The sequence below is a fragment of the Nomascus leucogenys genome, chromosome 15 (assembly GCF_006542625.1).
Source record: "Nomascus leucogenys isolate Asia chromosome 15, Asia_NLE_v1, whole genome shotgun sequence".
Taxonomy (NCBI): Eukaryota; Metazoa; Chordata; class Mammalia; order Primates; family Hylobatidae; genus Nomascus; species Nomascus leucogenys.
The window spans coordinates 108,132,784-108,153,056 of record NC_044395.1 but is presented as its reverse complement, the minus strand read 5'-3'; the positions used below and the strand labels follow the sequence as shown (position 1 = coordinate 108,153,056).

At 47.9% G+C, this 20,273-nt stretch overlaps 2 pseudogenes; both read right to left on the bottom strand.

The window, feature by feature from the left end:
- Positions 1-20,273, bottom strand: part of LOC101176411 — a 119,726-nt pseudogene that overhangs the window by 50,813 nt on the left and 48,640 nt on the right.
- Positions 512-12,810, bottom strand: LOC100587945 (annotated as a pseudogene).

The following is a 20,273-nucleotide window of genomic DNA, read 5'->3' as shown; positions in this document are numbered from 1 at the left end:
GCTATGTGTTTTTAAAATTTCCCCCAAGTGAGATGTATACACACCCACAAAAATGGTGTGTGAAGGAAAGCTGTCATACGGAAGGAGTTGTGTCCTGAATTCTTCAAGGAAACACACGTGGAAATAGGAATTAATAGAGTCAGCAACACATTAATAATTTTTTAAAATTGAATCTCAAAATGCTGCATGGCACAAAACTATAGTATATAAAGTATTGGTAGGTACAAAGGGAAAAGTCTGTACAGCTTTTAGCAAAAATGCTTTTGCAGAAAAGCAAATTAAAATCATGCAAACAGCTTACCGAGGTGACCACAGCTAGACATCAGAGCCACAGCTTCTCATATCTGTGTCAGAAAATCCTATGTATCCAGAATAGACTAAAATTTCAGGACAAAACACGGACTTTTTAACAGTTCTTACTTTACCCATTTTAAGTTCTTTTTATCTCCCCCACCTCCCAGTTCAGTAATTCAGCAAGATCCAGCAGAAAGAGGGCTACCTTTAGAATTGGCTATTTGATGTTTCTTCCCATGGGGAGACTGTCATGGAGCTTGGACATTTCAGGCTCATGCATCCATGACCAGTCTCCCAATGGGGTCAAAAAAATTCAGTGACAGACTTTGTGAACTCTGCTTCCCGCTGCTGCTTTGTTCTGCTGATGAAGGTCAGCTTCAGGGTGTATCTGCCATCAAACCTTTTAAGACTGGAGGGCAGCTCCCAAATATCAGAATCCACTCCTGTAGGCTCTTTTCTGTGGGCCACGAGGAAGATGATCTTCTCCTTAGATGAGGTCTAAATGGTCAGAATTCCCATCATCACAAAGCCAAAACAGGCTTGGACTCTGGAAAGGGATGCATATAATCCCAAATCACAGCCACTATGGCAAAGCAAAAGGAGATTGTACAGATGGTGAGGTGACCGTCAATTAGACAAAAATTCTCCACATATTTGTATTTTTCCAGCAGTACCTTTTTGGCAGAATCATCCAGAGTTTTTCACAGCTGATCCATCCCACTTGTCAGTTTTTACAGGCATATCACCTATCTTCCACTTATCCAACATGCTGCCATAGCCACTGCCTGTCCCGCAGCTGGAACCCCCACCAGCCCCACCGCCACCTGCGCTGCCACCACTCCTCCCGCCCGTGCAGCTGCTGCCATCTTATCCACCTCTGAGTCTCCCTCCAGAGAATATCTTTGTGCTCTTCTGTTAAGCAATGTCTTCTTTGATAGATCCCAAAAACACTATTTCTGAAAAAAAGAATAAATTTGACTTTAAGCATTTAAAAATTTCCCTTCAATTGACACCATTAAGAGAATGAAAATATAAGCCACAGACTGAAATAAAATATTTTCAAGTCATACACTTGTATCCAGTATATTTAAAGAATTATCAAAACTCAGTAGTAAGAAAACTCTGTTTTTAAATGGGCAAAAGATTTGAACACACAACTTCCCCAAAGCAATAATAATGAACGACAAAGCACATGAAAAGGTCTCAACATCATTTGCCATCAGGGATCCACAAGCTAAAACCACAATAAGATAGCATGGCACCCATGTTAGAAAGGCTACAATAAAAATGATTAACAAGGTAAGCGAGGCACAGTGGCTCACGCCGGAAATCCCAGCACTTTGGGAGTCCAAGGAGGCAGAAGGATGGTTGGAGGCCAGGAGTTTGAGACCAGCCTGGGCAACCTATCTTTAAAAAAAAAAATTTTTTTAAGATGAACAATACCAAGTGTTGGTGAATATGTGGGAGAATTGGAAGTCTCATCCGTTGCTGATGGGGATGAAAGATGATGCCACATCACCAAGCAGTTCGGCAAAGCTTCCGATGCTGAGTGGGTACTTATGATATGACCCAACACTCTCACCCCCAGATTCTTACCCAAGAGCAATGAAAGCAAGACTCTGTCTCTAAAAAATATAATTAAAAAGAAGATGAACAATACCAAGTGTTAGTGAAGACGTCGGAGAACTGGAAGTCTCATCCATTGCTCATGGGGATGGAAAATGATGCCACATCGGCGAGCAGTCTGGCAAAGCTTCAGATGCTGAGCATATACTTATCATATGACCCAGCACTCCCACTCCCAGGTTCTTACCCAAGAGCACCGAAAACGACATGTGTGTGCACATGGAGCAGGTGTTTTTCTTTGCTAGAGCTTCCACAAGCAGGAACCACACATGGGGTGTTGGAACAAGAAATGTATTTTCTCACATATCTGGAGGATGGAAGTCCCAGAGCACAGCGTCTGCAGGGTTGGTTTCTCCCAAGGCCTCTCTCCTTGCCTTGTAGACGGCCACCTGTTCTCTGTGTCCTCCCACAGCCTTCTCTCTGTGTCTCTGTCATAATCTCCCCTTCATAAAAGGACACCAGTCACTCTGGACTAGGGCTCACTCTAATAGCCTCATCTAACATCATTACCTCTTTCAAAGTCCTGTCTCCACATATAGTCACATTCTGAGGTACTGGGTGTCAGGATGTCAACCTATGAATTTGGAGGCGGATATAGTTCAGCCCATAATACAAGGATTGGGAGGAAGGGTGCTGTGCCACCACTGAGATCCTATTCCATGATCCAGGCAGCCTTGAAGTACCGTTACTCAGAACTATTGACTAGTAATGAACTCGAATTTTGTTTAAGAATAAGTTTAATGTCAACAAGGTCTTTGTTCATCCTCTGAATTTTGCTTCACTTCCCCCCACAGGAAGCAGATGATGGCCCGAGTACATCTACACTTGGGTAAGTTTAATGGGAATGTTTTATCTGTCTGTATACTTGCCTTAACTCAAATTACTTAGGAAAATATGTCCTCTATTTAACGTGTTTAAATAATCTGATGACATAATGGAAAATAGAAATGCTTCACTGAACATTTATAGCCATTCATGTAGCTTATTGCACTTATCTTACTTGAAAAAATTATAGAATTCTTTATAACTAACATTTGAACTTATGCACAAAAATAAGGCCAAGCATAGTTATTTTCTTTCTTTAAACACATGTAATGTTGTGAGGCTGAATGTTTTTTAATGTTTCTGGTAGTGTTTCATTGAGTCAGGTCTTGTCATTTCAACTCTAAATACATCCACTGATGACAGCCCTGCCCCAACACTGCACAATTCCAGCCCCACTGCACACCACTTTTTCACCCTCCAAACTACAAAGCTGAAAGAAGACAGTTATAAAGAGGACCATGATCCAGTTTTAAGCACACATTCTAAAGGGTACCCTGTTCCCATGGTGAAATAAAATTGTGCAGCCGCGACAAATGAATATTCTTCCAAGAGAATCTCAAGTACGGGCTACATTTCTCACAGAACATAGAGTCGTAGGAAATCTACTCACACATGATGCTGAGTAAATTATTTATTCCTTGTTTGCTATTTCATTTTCCTTTCCATAAAATGAACACATATCAACTTTATATTTTAAAAAGCAACTTTATACAACATTTCCCAGAGTTTCAGGGTTTAGGTATTGGGTTCCTACACTCTACAGTAAGTTTCATCTATAACCATTTAATACAACCTAAAAGAAAATGAAATGGAAGGTAAGAGTCATTGGCTCAAACCACCCCAGGTGCGCAGACACAGGCACGCGCACACACACACACTCTCGCACGCAGTCACACTCTCTCACACTGACAAAGCCTCCTTCCTGCCTTCACCTCACATCCCGGTCCCCACCCTGCCTGCCATACTCCTCCTGTCACTGCAGGGAGTCCCAGCTGGCCCCACCCCAACCTGCACAGAACAGCCCCATCCTCTCTGGGCACCCAGCAGCTGCAGCTGTCCTGGCCCAGGACCTCTGGGGTCTCTGCCACCATTCCAGTAGGTCATGCTGCTCAGGGGGTCAGATGGCCAAACCAGGGAGGGCCCAGTGGACACATGCCCAGAGACACGGCCGACATTATTCAGGGACGGTGTGTGAGGGAGGCTGCTCGTGCTGGGAAGAAGGAGCACCCACACCTCATGGCTCAGAGCTGCTCGGGTTCCTCTAGAGGCATCTGGGACCCCAGCTGCTGAGGTCACTGCATGCCTCCTGGTCTTCCCCAGCTGGCCTCATCCTCCCAACCCAGCTGCCCTGGATCATGGAGCAACATTTTTTTTTTTTTTTTTTTTTTTTGGAGACAGGGTCTTACTCTGTCACCCAGGCTGGAGTGCAGTGGCACAATCTCAGCTCACTAAAACCTTTGCCACTTGGGTTCTCACAATCCACCCACCTCAGCCTCCCAAGTAGCTGGGACCACAGGCTCATGCCACCACGCTGAGCCAACTTTTGTAGAGATGGAGTGTCACCATGTTGCCCACGCTGGTCTCGAACTCCTGAGGCATGAGCCACTGTGTCTGGCCATGGAGCAACATTTAGATGGGGGAGAATTTAATACCTGACTTATACTTAGAACTTATAACCTTATTACATGCTCATTGTATCAGTTTGAATACAATAGTACATAAGTTAAAAATATTCTGCACCGAAATTTTACTTCGAAGTATAGCCTATGGTTCTAATACTAGGTAAAAACTGTACTGGTGTATATCTAGGTGTATATCTAGGGGGGTTGTCTTCAGTAGAAACAGAAGCAGCACATCAATAGAAAGGCAGGTAGTTGAGAGTTGGTTTATTTTATTTTATTATTTTTAAGGGGGTAGTATATTTTTGGAATCCTTCTATCCTCTCAGTTAAGTCAGAAATGAGATTAGGAAATGTGAGTGAAACCATTCCTAACAACTTTATAAAATTAATCAAGGAGGAAGGGAAGGAGAGAAACGAAAGTAAACAGAGCTTGCAGCACACTCGGCATTCATCATTAGGCCAGCCTTCTCTCTGACATGCTTCCTCATAGGTATTTGGTGCCTATTATCCTGGAATCCTGTAGACCCTAGATAACAGTTCCCCTTAACTGTTCTATAGATAACAATGTGAACATTATGAAATGTTAAGTTTTTCATTTGAGATATTCTCTCAGGTCACACATACCAGTGAAACTACTGATGTCAGCTGGTCTGAAGGACCCCACGAGAAGAAGCTGAATTACCAAAGAATGCAGTCTCCATATCATGATGATTTCATCCCCCTTCCCCTGACCAATCAATGACCCCAATTTTCCAATGCCCCATAATACTCCAGCCCAAAACTCCTCAGGGAGATGCACTGAGGGTCCTTCCCATTTCCTGTCTTGGCTGCCTTGCAATCATTACAATTTTCCTCTGCTGCAAAACCTGCTGTCTCAGTGTATTGTTATGTTACTGAACATATATGTTATGGAACCAGCTATTGTAGGCTGCAAACTTAAGTACTTTGAGTAGAGTTGAGGGTTGCTGAATGGTTCACAAGATTAAAGGTGTAAAGCAGTAATCTCTGAAACTGTTTTTGCTAATTATATGAAGATAAATAAGGACATATTTACACTTTATAAATATTGTAATATAAGAAACAAAATATGCATATGTACACACGACCTTTACTTATTAAAATTAATAAGATAATTATTAATATTGATTCCTTAATTATTAAAAATTATAAACAATATATAGTAACATTTATAAAATGTTGAATATGTTCATTACATTTACTTATTTTTAAATTAACATTACCTCTATGTATCCTAAAACTTAAATTTAAGTATCATAGATACATGGCTTATTACAAACTCAACATATTTCAATGTACTCTAATTATTATTTTCTACTCAATTTTTATTATTTTATTTTTGTTCTCAAGAAGTTTTCTTTTTTCCTTTTTTTTAACTTTTCTAAAGTTTCGGGGTACACGTGCAGGTTTGTTATTTGTGTAAATTTATGTCATTGGGGTTTGTTGTACAGATTATTTTATCACCCAGGTGTTAAACCTAGTACTCAGTTATTTTTCCTGATCTTCTCCCACCTCCCAATCTCTACCCTCCGGAAGGCCCCATTGTGTGTTTTTCCCTCTATACAGGGTATATGTGTGTGTGTGTGTGTGTGTGTGTGAGTATGTGTGTGTGGCGGAGGGGAGGGGTGGGTATCCTAATATCATTTTAGAATTCTATCATTACCACAGAGTTATCTTGGGCAGTGGGTGTCTGTGGTAATGACAGAATTCTAAAATGATATTAGGACACCCACCTCTCCCCTCCACCACCCACCCACACACACACACACACACACACACACCCTATGTAATCCCATGCTTTTAAGTGAGAATGAGGACGATTAATATAATGGAATATTACTCCTATAATTGAGTTAGCCTGCAAGGCAAAGTTGAAGGGATTTTGCAGAGGTATTTCAAATCTCCAGTAAATTGACTTTAAGATAATCAAAATGGGATTATCCTGAAAGGACTGATGTAATCTAGTGAGTTATTTAAAAGATGTCAGAGAGATTCGAAGTAGCAGAGACACTCTCTAGAGACATAGAGAGGAAAAAGGATTTGTTTAGAGCTGGAATTATGAGGACCTTGAGAAATGGGTAGAGATATAGGGGACTTTGCTGATAACACACCCTAATTTCCTGAGAGAATGCTTGAAGGAGAAACAAATAAAATAGCCACACAAGGGATGGAAATTGTGAGTCCCTAAAAGAAACGTAACACAACATTTGAGCACTGTGATAATGAATTTAAAATAAAAGCAATCAGTTTTGTTGAGTAATTGTTTTAAAGAATGTTTTACTGTTGGGGTGTGATTCTGGAGAAGGTAGGGGTTTAGATAGATCTAGTGTTGGAGTTTTGCCAACAAGTCAGATGCAGGAGAAAGAGACAAGCAAATAGGGTGTAAATGTAAGGGATTAATTACAAATGCTATGGAGTCTAAACTGTGTATGATACAAACCAGAATTAAAGTTGATGAACAGCGGGAAAGAAATAGCGGAATCAATGAAATTAAGGTTTCAGTTAGTTCACCCCTCACTGCGACCATTTCCTCAAACTATTGTTCATAAATTCCACAGATGCAAAAATGCAAAGATTAGTGTGTGAAAGTAAAATACAGACAGGTGATATTCGTGAATGAAAAAGGATACTGAAATTTGGAAATTGCCTACTTTTGTAAGAACCAAACAATTCAGATTTGTCTAATTAGTTTGAAAAACTAAAATTGTTCGAATGCAACATTTTACTTCAGTTAGAAGAAAAACTTCTACCTAAAGAAATACATAGAAATAAAAAATCGAGTCCTTTTTCTAAGGAGTTATATATAGGTAAATATCTGTCTATATCTCCATGTATCTCTCTCATATGCATAGATATAGATAATCCTACTTGTTTAATGTATAAAATGTTATGGTATAATAGTCTAGTAATTTCTCTTTTACATACATTAATTTATGTATTTTTGTATAAAAGATAGCTCATCACAAGTATCAAGACAAAGTGGAGAATAGTTAATTTATTGATGTCATGATTATAATCAGACCTGTCTCCTCCCAAGCTTTTGCACATCTGGAAAATATGTCAGTGGATGTTCAATTTACCATATTTGTACCTGATGACAACATTTCAGTTCACAGCATGGATTAAATATTGGTGGAACTGTGTTTCTTTTATGCCTTTATTTCTATATTAGACATTTATTAAAACTTATTTTATGAAGATTTATCAGAGCTTAGAAATTGCTATTTCTATCTCACAGAATAGAAAAAATAAGTCAGATTCCAAGGTTAGAAGGTCTTTTTTGCCTACTGCATGGGGAGAACCAGTTTTCATCAGTTCTCCAAATAAAAACCTTGCGATTTCAGAGCCATTTTTTTTCTCTTCTTTACAGCTTACAAAATCAAAGTATCTCAGATGATCTACCACAGGAATTGCATGACTGGTTTGATTTTAAAAATAAATAAATTCTTGAATAAAAGTGTACAGTAGACAGTGCTTTTTTTTTTTAATTTTTAAGCCACAGCTGTATGACAAGGTCATTTTCACCAAGTCAAAATGCACTAAAATTACTACTTTTGAAAGCCATCTTTTAGCTGCAGATAATGGTCATCTCAACAAGGAAAGTGATGGGCAGTGAGGGTTTCTTGAATGCCATGGAACTTTAGGAAAATGTACATATATTCAATATTTTGTGTCTAATTTCAAGAAAGCCCCAGGACCCAGGTGAAGTTCGTCTATATTCCACAAGCTAAAACCCTGACGATGAAAACATGACTGCTCTTCAGTCTGGGGTAGCTGAACTGTGAAGGAAATTAACTGCAGATATGACAATAAACAAGACCACCCATGGAACTGTTCATTATCTTTTGCATAATCTAAGAATCTCCAACATGCACATGAATGTTAAAAGTCCAATTGTGTCTAAAACCTGTAATTAATTCACATAGGGACGCTTAACCCGTCGGAGTGAAATGGCTTACCTCGGTTTCTTTTTATGTATCTAATTGAAATGAGCTCAAGGGCTTAGTGGTAAGTACAGATCTTTTTTTTTGTACTTTTCAGAGACAAGTTCTTTTAAAACCTGAATTCTTCCCTCTTGCTATAATATATTCACAAGTGAAGGTTCATGAAATTCATAAATAGCTAAAATACTTCAAATATTGAGGCCTATCATTTTTTTCTCAAGATCTTTAACACATTCCTCCCTCTACCTTCTATTGCCTCTTGAGCAGCAAGGACATGATTAATGTGATTTCATTCTATACGGTGGTAATTCTTCTGTCAGTGTTTGTAGATGGAAGAGAAATGTAAACCCCATAACTTAAAAATCCATTTACAGACATGAGAAGATGGAGACAGGGCACTAGTATGAGACAGACTTTAGAGGAAACCGCATGCCAGATATTATAATGGAAATCCTAATATGTAGCCAAATTCGGGTCAGGACTGGTGGAATAATATTGAGGGATTTAGAATAGGTTAGGGTTTAATTCTTGCATCTGTGCCTCAATTAACTGTGTAATTATGAGTAAATTCCTCATCCTTTCTGTTTCTCAGCTTTCTTATCTGTAAAACAGTAGTAATAACTGCCTCATAGAATTGTGCTGAAAATTAAATGATATAATGACATAATGTTCATAAAATATGTAGCACAATTAATGGCACATGATAAATGACTAATTAGGACTCCAGTGGCTGTGGAGAAGTAAAAACTAAGCAACTCCACCTTAAGGAACAGCCATTTCTTACTTCATATGACTAAAAAGTCTACATGAGTCATATGAAGAGCTTACATAACTATTTTCTTTTTGTTTCTCAGATTTGCATTCTTCTACATATTTGGCTTCATACTTAAGGTTTGCTTTTATGATTACAACATGGCAGCAGCTGTTTCTCATATTCCCTCACGAAAGAGCACAAAAGTGTCTGCTTTTTTCTAGGAATTCCATTAATTCTTACATATCATTGGTTCTGCATGGATTTTTTTCCCCAACACAATATCCAGCAGTCTCAGTTCCATTAAAAACAACAGACTGAGAGCGGGTAAGTGGCCATTTCCCAGGTGTCAGTTGGAAGAAGCTCACCAATGGATGGGTGGCTTTCCAATGCCTCCCTGATGAGCATGCAGTTGTGGTAACCGTCATGTTGCCATCATTGTTGACATTGCCATGATGGAATTTTGGTGACCAATTTAGAGGAGAGAGAAAAGGGTGTGCACCTGAGAAAGTCTACATGCTATTCAATTATTTCTGCTTTGTAACATATAGAATAAAAGGAAAGACATTCAAACGGGAAATAAGTACATAGAAGAAGCCATAGGAAGTGTAGACTTTTGGGACAGGAGGGAACATTTCAGATGCTGATTCTATCAGGGAACTGGTGAAAGACAAAAAGTGCTCCATGAATCTGAACTCAGATGTTGACCTACATATTTTTGAAATCTAAAAGCTTAGTAAGTTTCTACACTTAAATTTAAAGTGCAAAAATCACAAACTAGTCTAGCAAAAAGTGTATTTTTTTTCCTTCCCATGCTGTTGCTAAAAAACAAAACAAAAACAAAAACTTATCTAGTTCTCATGATGAACAGTGGCCAATCTCAAAGACTCCCAGTGCAACTTTGGAATAATAGAATTTTTGTCATCCTTAACTCTCATTTTAAAAATATTATCATTTTATTTCCTGACCTTAATATTTTTCCAAATGCTCTAAACTTTGCAGTATTTATATTCTTATGCTCACTATTCATATGACTTTTATACTTGTGTCTTCTACTGCTATCAATTTTTAATGATTTATACATCCCTACCTTAATCTCAGAGCTTTCTCCTGGGCCCCAGGCCTGCAATTCCATTCCCTTTTGACTGATAGAGAACTGATGTTTAACACCCCTGATACTATGATCTCCTTCCCAAAGGTGTTCACATTACATTTCATTTCAGTGAATGTCATCATAATTCATCCTATCTCCCACACTGTGAAGGAAGCGCCTCCTCTTTTGATCTTTCCTCCCTCATTACATATATTCCATCACCAAATACGTTTGGTTGATTTAATTTAGAAAAGCTTCTTAAGTCTGTAGTCTCTACTCTATGCCCGTGGTGATCGCCTTGGTCCGGGTCTTCATGAGCTCACATTTCGAAAAAAATCATTGATTTATTCACAAAATATTTACTGAGTAGCTACTACGTCCCAGGCAACATTCTGGTCACTGAGGCCACGGCAATTATCTCAAAAGATATAAAAAATGACACACTAGTGGGAAAATCATAACTAATCCTGTAACGATTTTTTCAAAGAAAAATAAAATAGGAAATAAGGAAAGAGAGTAGCAGCGACTGTTATTTAAAGAAAGTGATTCAAATCAATCTCTGTAAAGTGGCAATATTTGAGCAGAGACTTGAAGGAGGTAAAGACAAAAGGCTTGTCACTCCCTCCACTCTTACTGGCCTCTACTAACTTGTCACTCTCTCCTAAACAATCTTTTCCAGGGAACACAGGAGTTATTTTGTATACAGATAAGAGTCAATTGTGTAGCTCTTCTATTGAAGAAACTCAGTCGTTTACCCTCTTGTTCCTGCTTCTCATTTCCCACTCCGCATCCTATACTCTCATCATCTACCCTTCCCATTGATCTCTGCACATAGCATAACCTTTTATGCCTTTACACACTTAGTTTTTAAAAAACCTAAAAGGAACTTTCCTCTTCTCAATCCATTAAATTTCTACTAAACCCTTAAGGACTCATCTTAAATGTCACTTTCTCTGGTGAGTCTTCCCTAATTTCTGGTAGTAAGAGTAGTCACATCATCTATTATACCTACTTTGTCATGGTACGTAACACAGTGGATTGAAATTTCTTACCTTTCACATCAGTCTACCTTTAGGGTGGTGATTGACATTTATTTGGGCATATGGCTCAGTGACTGATGCTTGTAGATAGTAAATATGTTTGTTGAATGAATCAATTAGCTTGGAGTGAAGAAAGGAGATTAACAGCTGGGGGCTCAGTAATCTTTGCCAGTCACAAAAGTCTGTGGCTTGATTCTAATTTCATTAGCAAAATAAAGTTATATTTTATATGCATGTCTACACTTCTGCATCTGAGTATTTTGCTCTTGAGGTTTTCCTTTATCTTTCAGTTTCTCTGGTGTGTGTGCATTTGCATGTGCCATTTTGTATTCTATATAAAGGACAAAGGGAAATTGTACAAACTTAAAACCATGATAGTTTAGCATACTTACAGGCCTTTAAAGGACAGGCGTGTTATCCAGCTCGAGAGAAATGAGAACATCTATGAAAAGGGGATCTTAAGCTCCTTATCCAGCAGCCTAAGACATGGGTTGTTTTCTGATGGCAAATTTCTCTGTAGGAGCTGAGTGAAGTGAAACATATCTAAAGTGTTCATTCGTGTCTGCTTTGGTGACATAGGTGAATTTTTCATTCTCATCCAATTCTATGCCACGTGTTGAAAGATAGGGAAGTATTAAAACAAGTTATTTATTATTTTTATTACCATTTATTGATTGCTTAACTATGTGAGGCTGAGCTAAACTCATATGATCAAATATTACTCTCTTCACTATCTGTTTGTTGAGGCATGATTTTCACAATTTACAGAGAAAATCAGTTCAGTTACATGACTATTCATATATCTATTAAGAAGTAGAGCTGGGACAAAATTCAAGTATCTACATCAGCCTACATAAATCTATGTCAGCACCTTGGGAGGCCGAGATGGGCGGATCACTTGAGGTCAGATCAGCTTGGCCAACATGGCGAAACCCCGCCTCTACTAAAAACACAAAAATTAGCAGGATGTGGTGGCAGGTGCCTGTAATCCGAGCTACTCAGGAGGCTGAGGCAGGAGAATCGCTTGAACCCAGGAGGTGGAGGTTGCAATGAGCCTAGATCGCACCATTGCACTCCAGCCTGGGCTAAAGAGCATGACTCCGTCTCAAAAAAAAAAAAAAAAAAGAAAAAAAGGACACACCAGGTGAGAAAAGGCCCCCAGCAGGCCCAGGACACTGACCCGAGGGCGGCCGCAGGGCACTCCAAGGGCCCCACCTGCCTGGTGTAGCTCAGGGAAGGAGAGGGCAGGGCACCGGGCAGGGCAGGATACGGGGAGCAGCAGTTAGGCCTCCTCTGGCCCCGGGAGGTGGAGGAGGCAGGAGCATCTCAGAGCAGGCTGGCAGTGTGCCCCAAGGGATGGCACTAGCCTCCCTCCTAGCATGGCCTAGGAGCAGCCGTCAGGACCCCAAGCCGGCCGTGTGCACACGCTGGTGCCCATGAGTCTACCCTGCAGGTGGCCTCTGTGGAAACTGGCCTGCAGCACATGCTGCTGCAAAGCTGGGTTTCAGGGTGATGCGTCCACACTGGGCAGGCTCTGGCTGTTACCTCACGTAGGAGACTGTCACTCTCACGCTGCAGGCCCCTGGGAGCAGCCCCATCTGGGGAGGAGACCCAACCCTTAGGGGATGACAGGAGGACTGAGGGTGGGGCAGGAGCCGGCCCCTGGTGGCCCCAGGTCCCACCCCGCTCCAGCACAAGCCTCTGTGGGGCTGGTGAGAACCAGGTTAGGTCAGGATGAGGTGAGGGTTCCTCAGCCAGTACCCAGAGGCCCTGGTGCTCCCAATGGTGCCAGGACCAGGGTCTGGCACGTGCAACTGCTGCATAGTGGCAGCTCCTGTTTCCCTGACATGGCCCAAGTGGGACTATTTTCCAAGCTAAGTCCCCGTCAATTCCTGGGTAACTCTGGCCCAGATCACCTGGTGTTAGTTCTGCCAGCTGCAATGCAGGCACAGTCCTCAGCGGGGAGCAGAGTCTTTGGGCAGCCCGTCCTCATGCCTCTGCAGCTGTGTCCACAACTCTGTGGGTACCAGAGGCTGTCACACACTGTGCGCCACTTAGAGGTGGTGGTCAAGGAGGGTGCTGCCCCCGCCCCTGAAACACCAGAGCAAAGTGAGCAGAGTAAGCCCTGCCCAGATGCCTGGGGAAGCTGACCCTACCTGGGGGTCTCCTGCCTGGCTCCCAGCCTGCGGGCTCTATGCTGTCTGCAGGTACCCACAGCTCCCCAGGATAGTGGTGGGATGGCCTTCCTCCAGGGCCACACCACACCTGAGGGCCAAAAGGTGCCCCCAGCCACTCTGTGAGGGGCCTAGGGAGCCTGGGTGTCCACCCACAGTCAGGCTCACGGTGTGGCCCAGAGCTGGCCTTCAAGGAGGACAGGTGTGAGTCAAGTCTACCCAGGCCCCCAGGAGACAACATGGGCCCCGGAGGCGATGTGAGCTGCAGCTACAGTGGTGCAGCATTGCCCGGAGTGCTCCTCATGACAGACCCCCTCATACTGCCAGCTGCTGGCACTGGTGGCTCTGAGCGCCCCTAACACAGCTCCTCTGGGCATGGGGACAACTGTAAGGGGCTGATCCAGAGCTCAGGAGGGACCAGGGGCAGCAACATCCCTTCTAAGGGCACTGCCAACAAACTCTGCAGGAAAACCTGCCCCCAAGCCTCTGTCCAGGGCCCAGTACATGGGACGGAACCTGCCGAGCCCAGCCTTGGGCCTGGCACACTGGGGGCTGGGGTCCAAGTGGTGATCGGAGGCAGGACTGTGCTCAGGCAGTTCCCAGGCAGCAGAATGCCCAAAGGAATCTGCCAAGCTGCTCTGAGGAGCCTGGATACTGCCTGCCCCTGCCATGCTGGCAGCTCCCCACCTTCCCGCAGCTCCCCACCTTCCCGCAGCTCCCCACCTTCCTGCAGGAGCCTGGACACGAGGTGCTCGAAGGCTGCTCCCACCCGTGTCGGGAGCCCTGACACAACGAGGCTGTCTCAGCACCCCCAGCCTCCACCCCAGACACGAGGCTGTCTCAGCACCCCCAGCCTCCACCCCAGACACGATGAGGCTGTCTCAGTGCCCCCAGCCTCCACCCCAGACACGAGGCTGTCTCAGTGCCCCCAGCCTCCACCCCAGACACGATGAGGCTGTCTCAGGCCCCCAGCCTCCACCCCAGACACGATGAGGCTGTCTCAGCACCCCCAGCCTCCACCCCAGACACGAGAGCTGTCTCAGCACCCCCAGCCTCCACCCCAGACACAACGAGACTGTCTCAGCACCCCCAGCCTCCACCCCAGACACGAGGCTGTCTCAGTGCCCCCAGCCTCCACCCCAGACACGATGAGGCTGTCTCAGTGCCCCCAGCCTCCACCCCAGACATGAGGCTGTCTCAGCACCCGCAGCCTCCACCCCAGACACGACGAGGCTGTCTCAGCACCCCCAGCCTCCACCCCAGACACGAGGCTATCTCCTGAGGAGCCTCTGGTGCCATCTCACTGCCTACCTAATGCTCTGAAACGGAAATGAGTTACGGCAAATCTCTGATTAATCGACCTGCTCTCCCAGGATTAGTGAGAAAGCTGGAAGCTGGCAGACTCTGTCTCCTGCTGAGACACCCCTCCCCTCAGAGAGTAATGGAAGGTCAGCCCCGGCAGGGTCCACTGCCCACTGCTCAGCATGGAACCCCCCAAGGCAGGGCCTGGGATTGTCCCTCAGCCAGGAACGCAGGCACCTGATCCTCCAGCAAAGCTGGGGCCCCTCAGGGGCTGTGCAGACAACAGGCTCCCCACAGCATTGCAGACATCCTTAACCCCACTGCAGTGCCCCCCCCAGCCTCCCTTCACGCAGCTCCTTGTCCTCCTACTGCTGCCAGGCCTCCCAGGAGGGAAGCAGACAGAGGAGCCTCTCGGACACATCCAGTGGGGGGCTCACTGAGGGGTGCTGGCGGAGGGAGTGGGGTCTGGGCACCAGGATCCAGTGGGGAGCACACTGAGGGGTGCTGGCGGAGGGAGTGGGGTCTGGGCACCAGGATCCAGTGGGGAGCACACTGAGGGGTGCTGGCTGAGGGAGTGGGGTCTGGGCACCAGGATCCAGTGGGGAGCACACTGAGGGGTGCTGGCTGAGGGAGTGGGGTCTGGGCACCAGGATCCAGTGGGGAGCACACTGAGGGGTGCTGGCTGAGGGAGTGAGGTCTGGGCACCAGGATCCAGTGGGGGGCACACTGAGGGGTGCTGGCGGAGGGAGTGGGGTCTGGGCACCAGGATCCAGTGGGGGAGCACACTGAGGGGTGCTGGCGGAGGGAGTGGGGTCTGGGCACCAGGATCCAGTGGGGAGCACACTGAGGGGTGCTGGCTGAGGGAGTGGGGTCTGGGCACCAGGAAACAGGACTCCAGGGCTCTTCTGGAGCCTGGGCCTGGGAGCAGTTCCGGGAAGAGCCTTGGACTGCTGCCCCCCAGCCAGCGAGTCCCTCAGAGCCCAGTGGGAGGAGTGGCGGAGCTGCAGGGGCTGGAGCCACCCACAGGGGCAGGGCCTGTACCAGCTCCAGGCTGAGGGTCCTCTGGGCCCCTGGGCAGGAATCCTGCCCTACCCCTCATGGGCTCTGCCTCAACAATGTCCCTTCCCCCCCTCAAGCTTAAGATCTGTGTGGGGACACTGCCCCAGGTGGGCAGAGCCTGGACCTGCAGCTCCTCTGCCCACAGCAGCAATGGGATGAAAGTGCCATGGCTGCTGCAGGGGACACCATGGAGCCTGAGCTCAGGCCTGGGCTCTTAAAGCACAACCAGAACTACTTCAGGTGATGGGGGCAGCCGATTCCAGAACCCACGGCTCGCACAGAAGGCTGAAGGGCTGGACAGCTGCCATAGGACTCTGCTGTCCAGGCACCCGCGGTGGAGACATCGCCAGCCTCGCTCGCTGCAACCAGTGGAGTGAGAGGAGTCCACCTGTCCTGAGCATGTCGAGGACGCCCCCTACCAACATCCTGGGCAGCAGTACTGTCCCCCTGCTATCTTTTGCGGGGCAGTCGTCCACTTTGGCAGAACAGGGAAGGTGGCTGTTTCAGGTGAGTTGGCAGGGCTGCTTGGGCAGGACCAAGGAAGGGCCATTCCTCAGGGCTGTGGTCAGTCCAGTCCAGGCCAGGCGGGGGAGCCATGGCACTTTCTATCACTCCCTCCGTTCCCGGTCATGCGGCCCACAGGGAGTGGGAACCCACGAGGGTCATGGGCGGGCTGGGCTCTGATGTGGTAAAAGGAGGCGTGGGGCAGTGCTGTGGCCGCCTACCAGTGGAGTGCTGCAGAGCCTGGGGGCCTGGGAGGCATTCCCCAGAGGCCGCCATGGCGGTCCACACCACGGGTCCTGGCCGTGCTCAGGGACACCCCCAGGAAGGCTCCCTGAAGCTCAGTGAGGAGTTTCTGCTTGTGCCCAAGCTCAACCTGCTGTCACCATCTGGGCCATCTTTCTCTTGCCAAGTCCTCATGAATGAGGGTCCTCGAGTTCCTCTGACCACCCAGGACAGGCATCAGGGCTGCTGCAGCAATGCGTTCAGAGCCGGCTGCCTGCCACAGGCTGCTTCCACTTTTCTGAGCAGGTGTCCATCTTTTGTGCAGCCCCATCCCCACCCCAGGCACAGGGACTGTGGAAGGAAGGCCCTCCCCAAACCCCTGGTCTTTCCTCCAGCCTCCTTCAAACACCAGGGCCAGGAGGAGGGCCACCCCCCACCACCTGTGCCCACTCACACGCGCTTCTGGCTTAGCAGCTGGTTCCAGACCTCCACCACGAAGCCATCGAAATGCTGGTTCTGAAAGAAGCAGTCACAGGTAAGGAGGGCCTGGAGGCCCAGGAGGGATGGGTGGAAAGACAAGAAGCCTGCCACCTCGGCCCACATGGTCAGGTTGTGGCCTGGTCGCTCACAGGGCACAACCCAAGCCTGGGCTGTATGCCCAGAAGGGCCTGTCTGAAGGAGGAAGTGTGGGGGCTCCCAGAGGAACAGGAGCGGAGGGGCCAGTGCTCTCGTGCATCCCGCCCACCCATGCACCTCCCCCAACCCCACCCCGGGGGCCTGGGAGCTCCCTGACCCGAGGCCCAGGCATACTGGCAGCCAGCAGGGCTGGGTCCCCTCCCAGGAGGGTAGCAGGCAGCTGGGCTTTGCCCAAGGGAAGAACCCTGGCCCAGCAGACAGGTCTCCCATGCCTGGGACCTCCAGAGGACCCGTGGTCAAGAAAGTGAACAGCAGCCTGAGCCTGGCTGATGCTGCCTTCCCTGGAAGATGGGGGCTGCACCAGAAGGTGCCCAGGGAAGAAGCCAGAAAAGCCAAGTGGAGGCCACACGAGAGGCCCAGCCAGATGGCCAGGCGGGACCTGGGGGGCTGTGCTCAGAGACTGGAGCAGCACACAGGCCTCACCTTTGCCACCTGGACCACGGTCTTGCTCAGCTCCTCTATCTCATCCTCACTAAGACGTTCCGGAAATCATCGTAAGTCCAGTCCTCAAACAGGAGCCGAGGCACCGCGGGGGCAACAGACACACACAGGGGCTGTGACTGGGAGATGCTGGAGGGCCCCTGCTGCCTGCTGCCTCAAAAGGGCATCCCCTTGGCCTCCAGAGGGAAGTGAGACCAGACAGTGAGGGGCATGGAGGCCACCTGGAGCAGCCACATGTCCAGAGAGGATGTCCCAGAGCCTCACAGGCTGGAGAGGGAGGGGTGGTGGGGAGGGAGCGAGCAGACGCTGACAGTCCTGGTACCCTAACACCAGCTCCCCACAGGGCTCAGCATGCTAGTGGCCCCACCTTACAGGAGGGAGGCTGGGACAGACTCTGGCTGCTCCAGCTCAGCCCTGTCACCTGCTTCTAGCATCCCCCAGAGTCTCTCCCTTGACAACTCGTGCTCTTAATCCACTGCCTCTGAGGCTGCCACTGGACATGGGGACACATGTCCCCCCTTCCCCAGCCGTGAGCTACAGGGGCACAGATGGGCCAGAGTCGCATCACCCTCAGGACGAGCCCAGGGCTTGGCCCCAGCTGCCCTGATAGGACTCATCAGGTGAATGAAGGAAGAAACGGGAAGGAGAACAATGAGGGCGATGCCACCAGCCAAGGAGGTGCTGGCTTTGCAGGGCCACAGCCTGTGTGGGGAGGAGAGCTCAGGACTCCAGCCAGACCAAGGGCTGTGAATGCCAGGCCAGGGCCAGCCTCATCTCTGAGCGGTCAAAGTAACCTGTGCCGCAGCAGCACAGCCGGGTGATCAGGAACACGTGGAGACCCCAGCGCCCACCTGTCCACCCTCGGAGGTCGAGCCATCAGGGCCTCCACTCCTGGCCTGCCGGACTTACCTATGTGCAGGCCCTTGGCATGCTTCCTGACAGCTCGCATCCACCCTGTGGGACATGGAGGGGACAGTCAACACGGGGACGTGCGCCCAACTGGAAGACCCAGCCTACCTGAGGAGGAAAACGTGGCACCCGCACAATATGAAATGGGAAGGGCAGGGGCAGGGAGGCGGGTGTGAGAACCCATCCCTCCCTGGCCCAGGGCTGGCCCTCCACACCCTCTTCCTGACCCCAACTCTCCACCCTTCTGGCCAAGGCCCCCCTCCTGACCCTGCAGAGCAGCTCTGAGCTTACCCTCCCTGAGCTGGGACAGCTCAGAGCCTGTGGCCGGCCAGGGGGACAGGCAGCTGCATCCCAGGGCCTGGGGAAGGTCAGGGTTTCTCTGAGCTGAGGGATGGCCAGATCCACCAGGCCCTGACACTGGCTGACACTCCATCACCTCCCCACGGTTCTCTCAGTGTCAGGGAAAACCACTCCTGCTCTTGGAACTCCAAAACCGCCTAACACTTCCCCTGCCATTTCTCTCTGTCCGAGCCCAAATGCAAGGCGCGGCCATGTAAACTCAGGCAGACATCATCAGGATGTGCCATCAGGAGGCAGCCTCCGCCTGAACCCCACCCTCCTCCCTGGCATTGAATGAAAACACAAAAAATAAGCCAGGCGTCGTGGCGGGCACCTGTAGTCCCAGCTACTGGGGAGGCTGAGACAGGAGAATGGCGTGACCCCGGGAGGTGGAGCTTGCAGTGAGCCAAGATCTCGCCACTGCACTCCAGCCTGGGCAACAGAGCGAGACTTCGTCTCAAAAAAAAAAAAAATCTGAAAGCAAAGGGGAGGGGCCTGCTGCCTGGCCTTGATGAGGTCAAGAGGTAGTATTTCTCCATGGTGGTGGGTTGAATGGCAGCCCCCGAAGGCTTGTCTGAGTCCTCGCTCCCGTACCCATGAATGCAACCGTGCAACCATAGCTAGAAATAGGATCTCAGCCGGGCGCAGCGGCTCATGCCTGTAATCCCAGCACTTTGGGAGGCTGAGGCGGGTGGATCACTTGAGGTCAGGAGTTCAAGACCGGCCTGGCTAATATGGCGAAACCCCATCTCTACTAAAAATACAAAAATTAGCCGGGTGTGATGGCACACACTTGTAGTCCCAGCTACTCAGGAGGCTGAGGAAGGAGAATCGCTTGAACTCGGGAGGCAGAGGTTGCAGTGAGCCAAGGTCTCGCCACTGCACTCCAGCCTGGGCAACAGAGTGAGACTCTATCTCAAAAAAAAAAAAAAAAAAAAGAGGGAACAGAAGGGTGAGGCAGCACTGAGGCAGACGCAAGGGGTGAACGTGGGGGTGGGCCTCCAGAAGGAACCAACCCCACTGACACCTGCTTCTGCCTTTCGAACGGCGAGGCCAGAATGCGTTTCTGTTGAGTTGCAGCCTCTGGTTTGTGGTCATTTTTCAGAGAGTCCTAGGAAGCTCATGTGGCCATGTGGAAAGCCTGCAGTGATAATTTTAGTCAGTATGCTTTATTTCCTTTTTTTTTTTTGGAGTCTCGCTCTGTCGCCCAGGCTGGAATGCAGTGGCACCATCTCGGCTCACTGCAACCTCCACCTCCTGGGTTCAAGCAATTCTCCTGCCTAAGCCTCCCGAGTAGCTGGGATTACAGGCACCCACCATCATGCCTGGCTAATTTTTGTATTTTTAGTAGAGATAGGGTTTCACCATGTTGGCCAGGCTGGTCTTGAACTCCTGGCCTCAGGTGATCTGCCCAC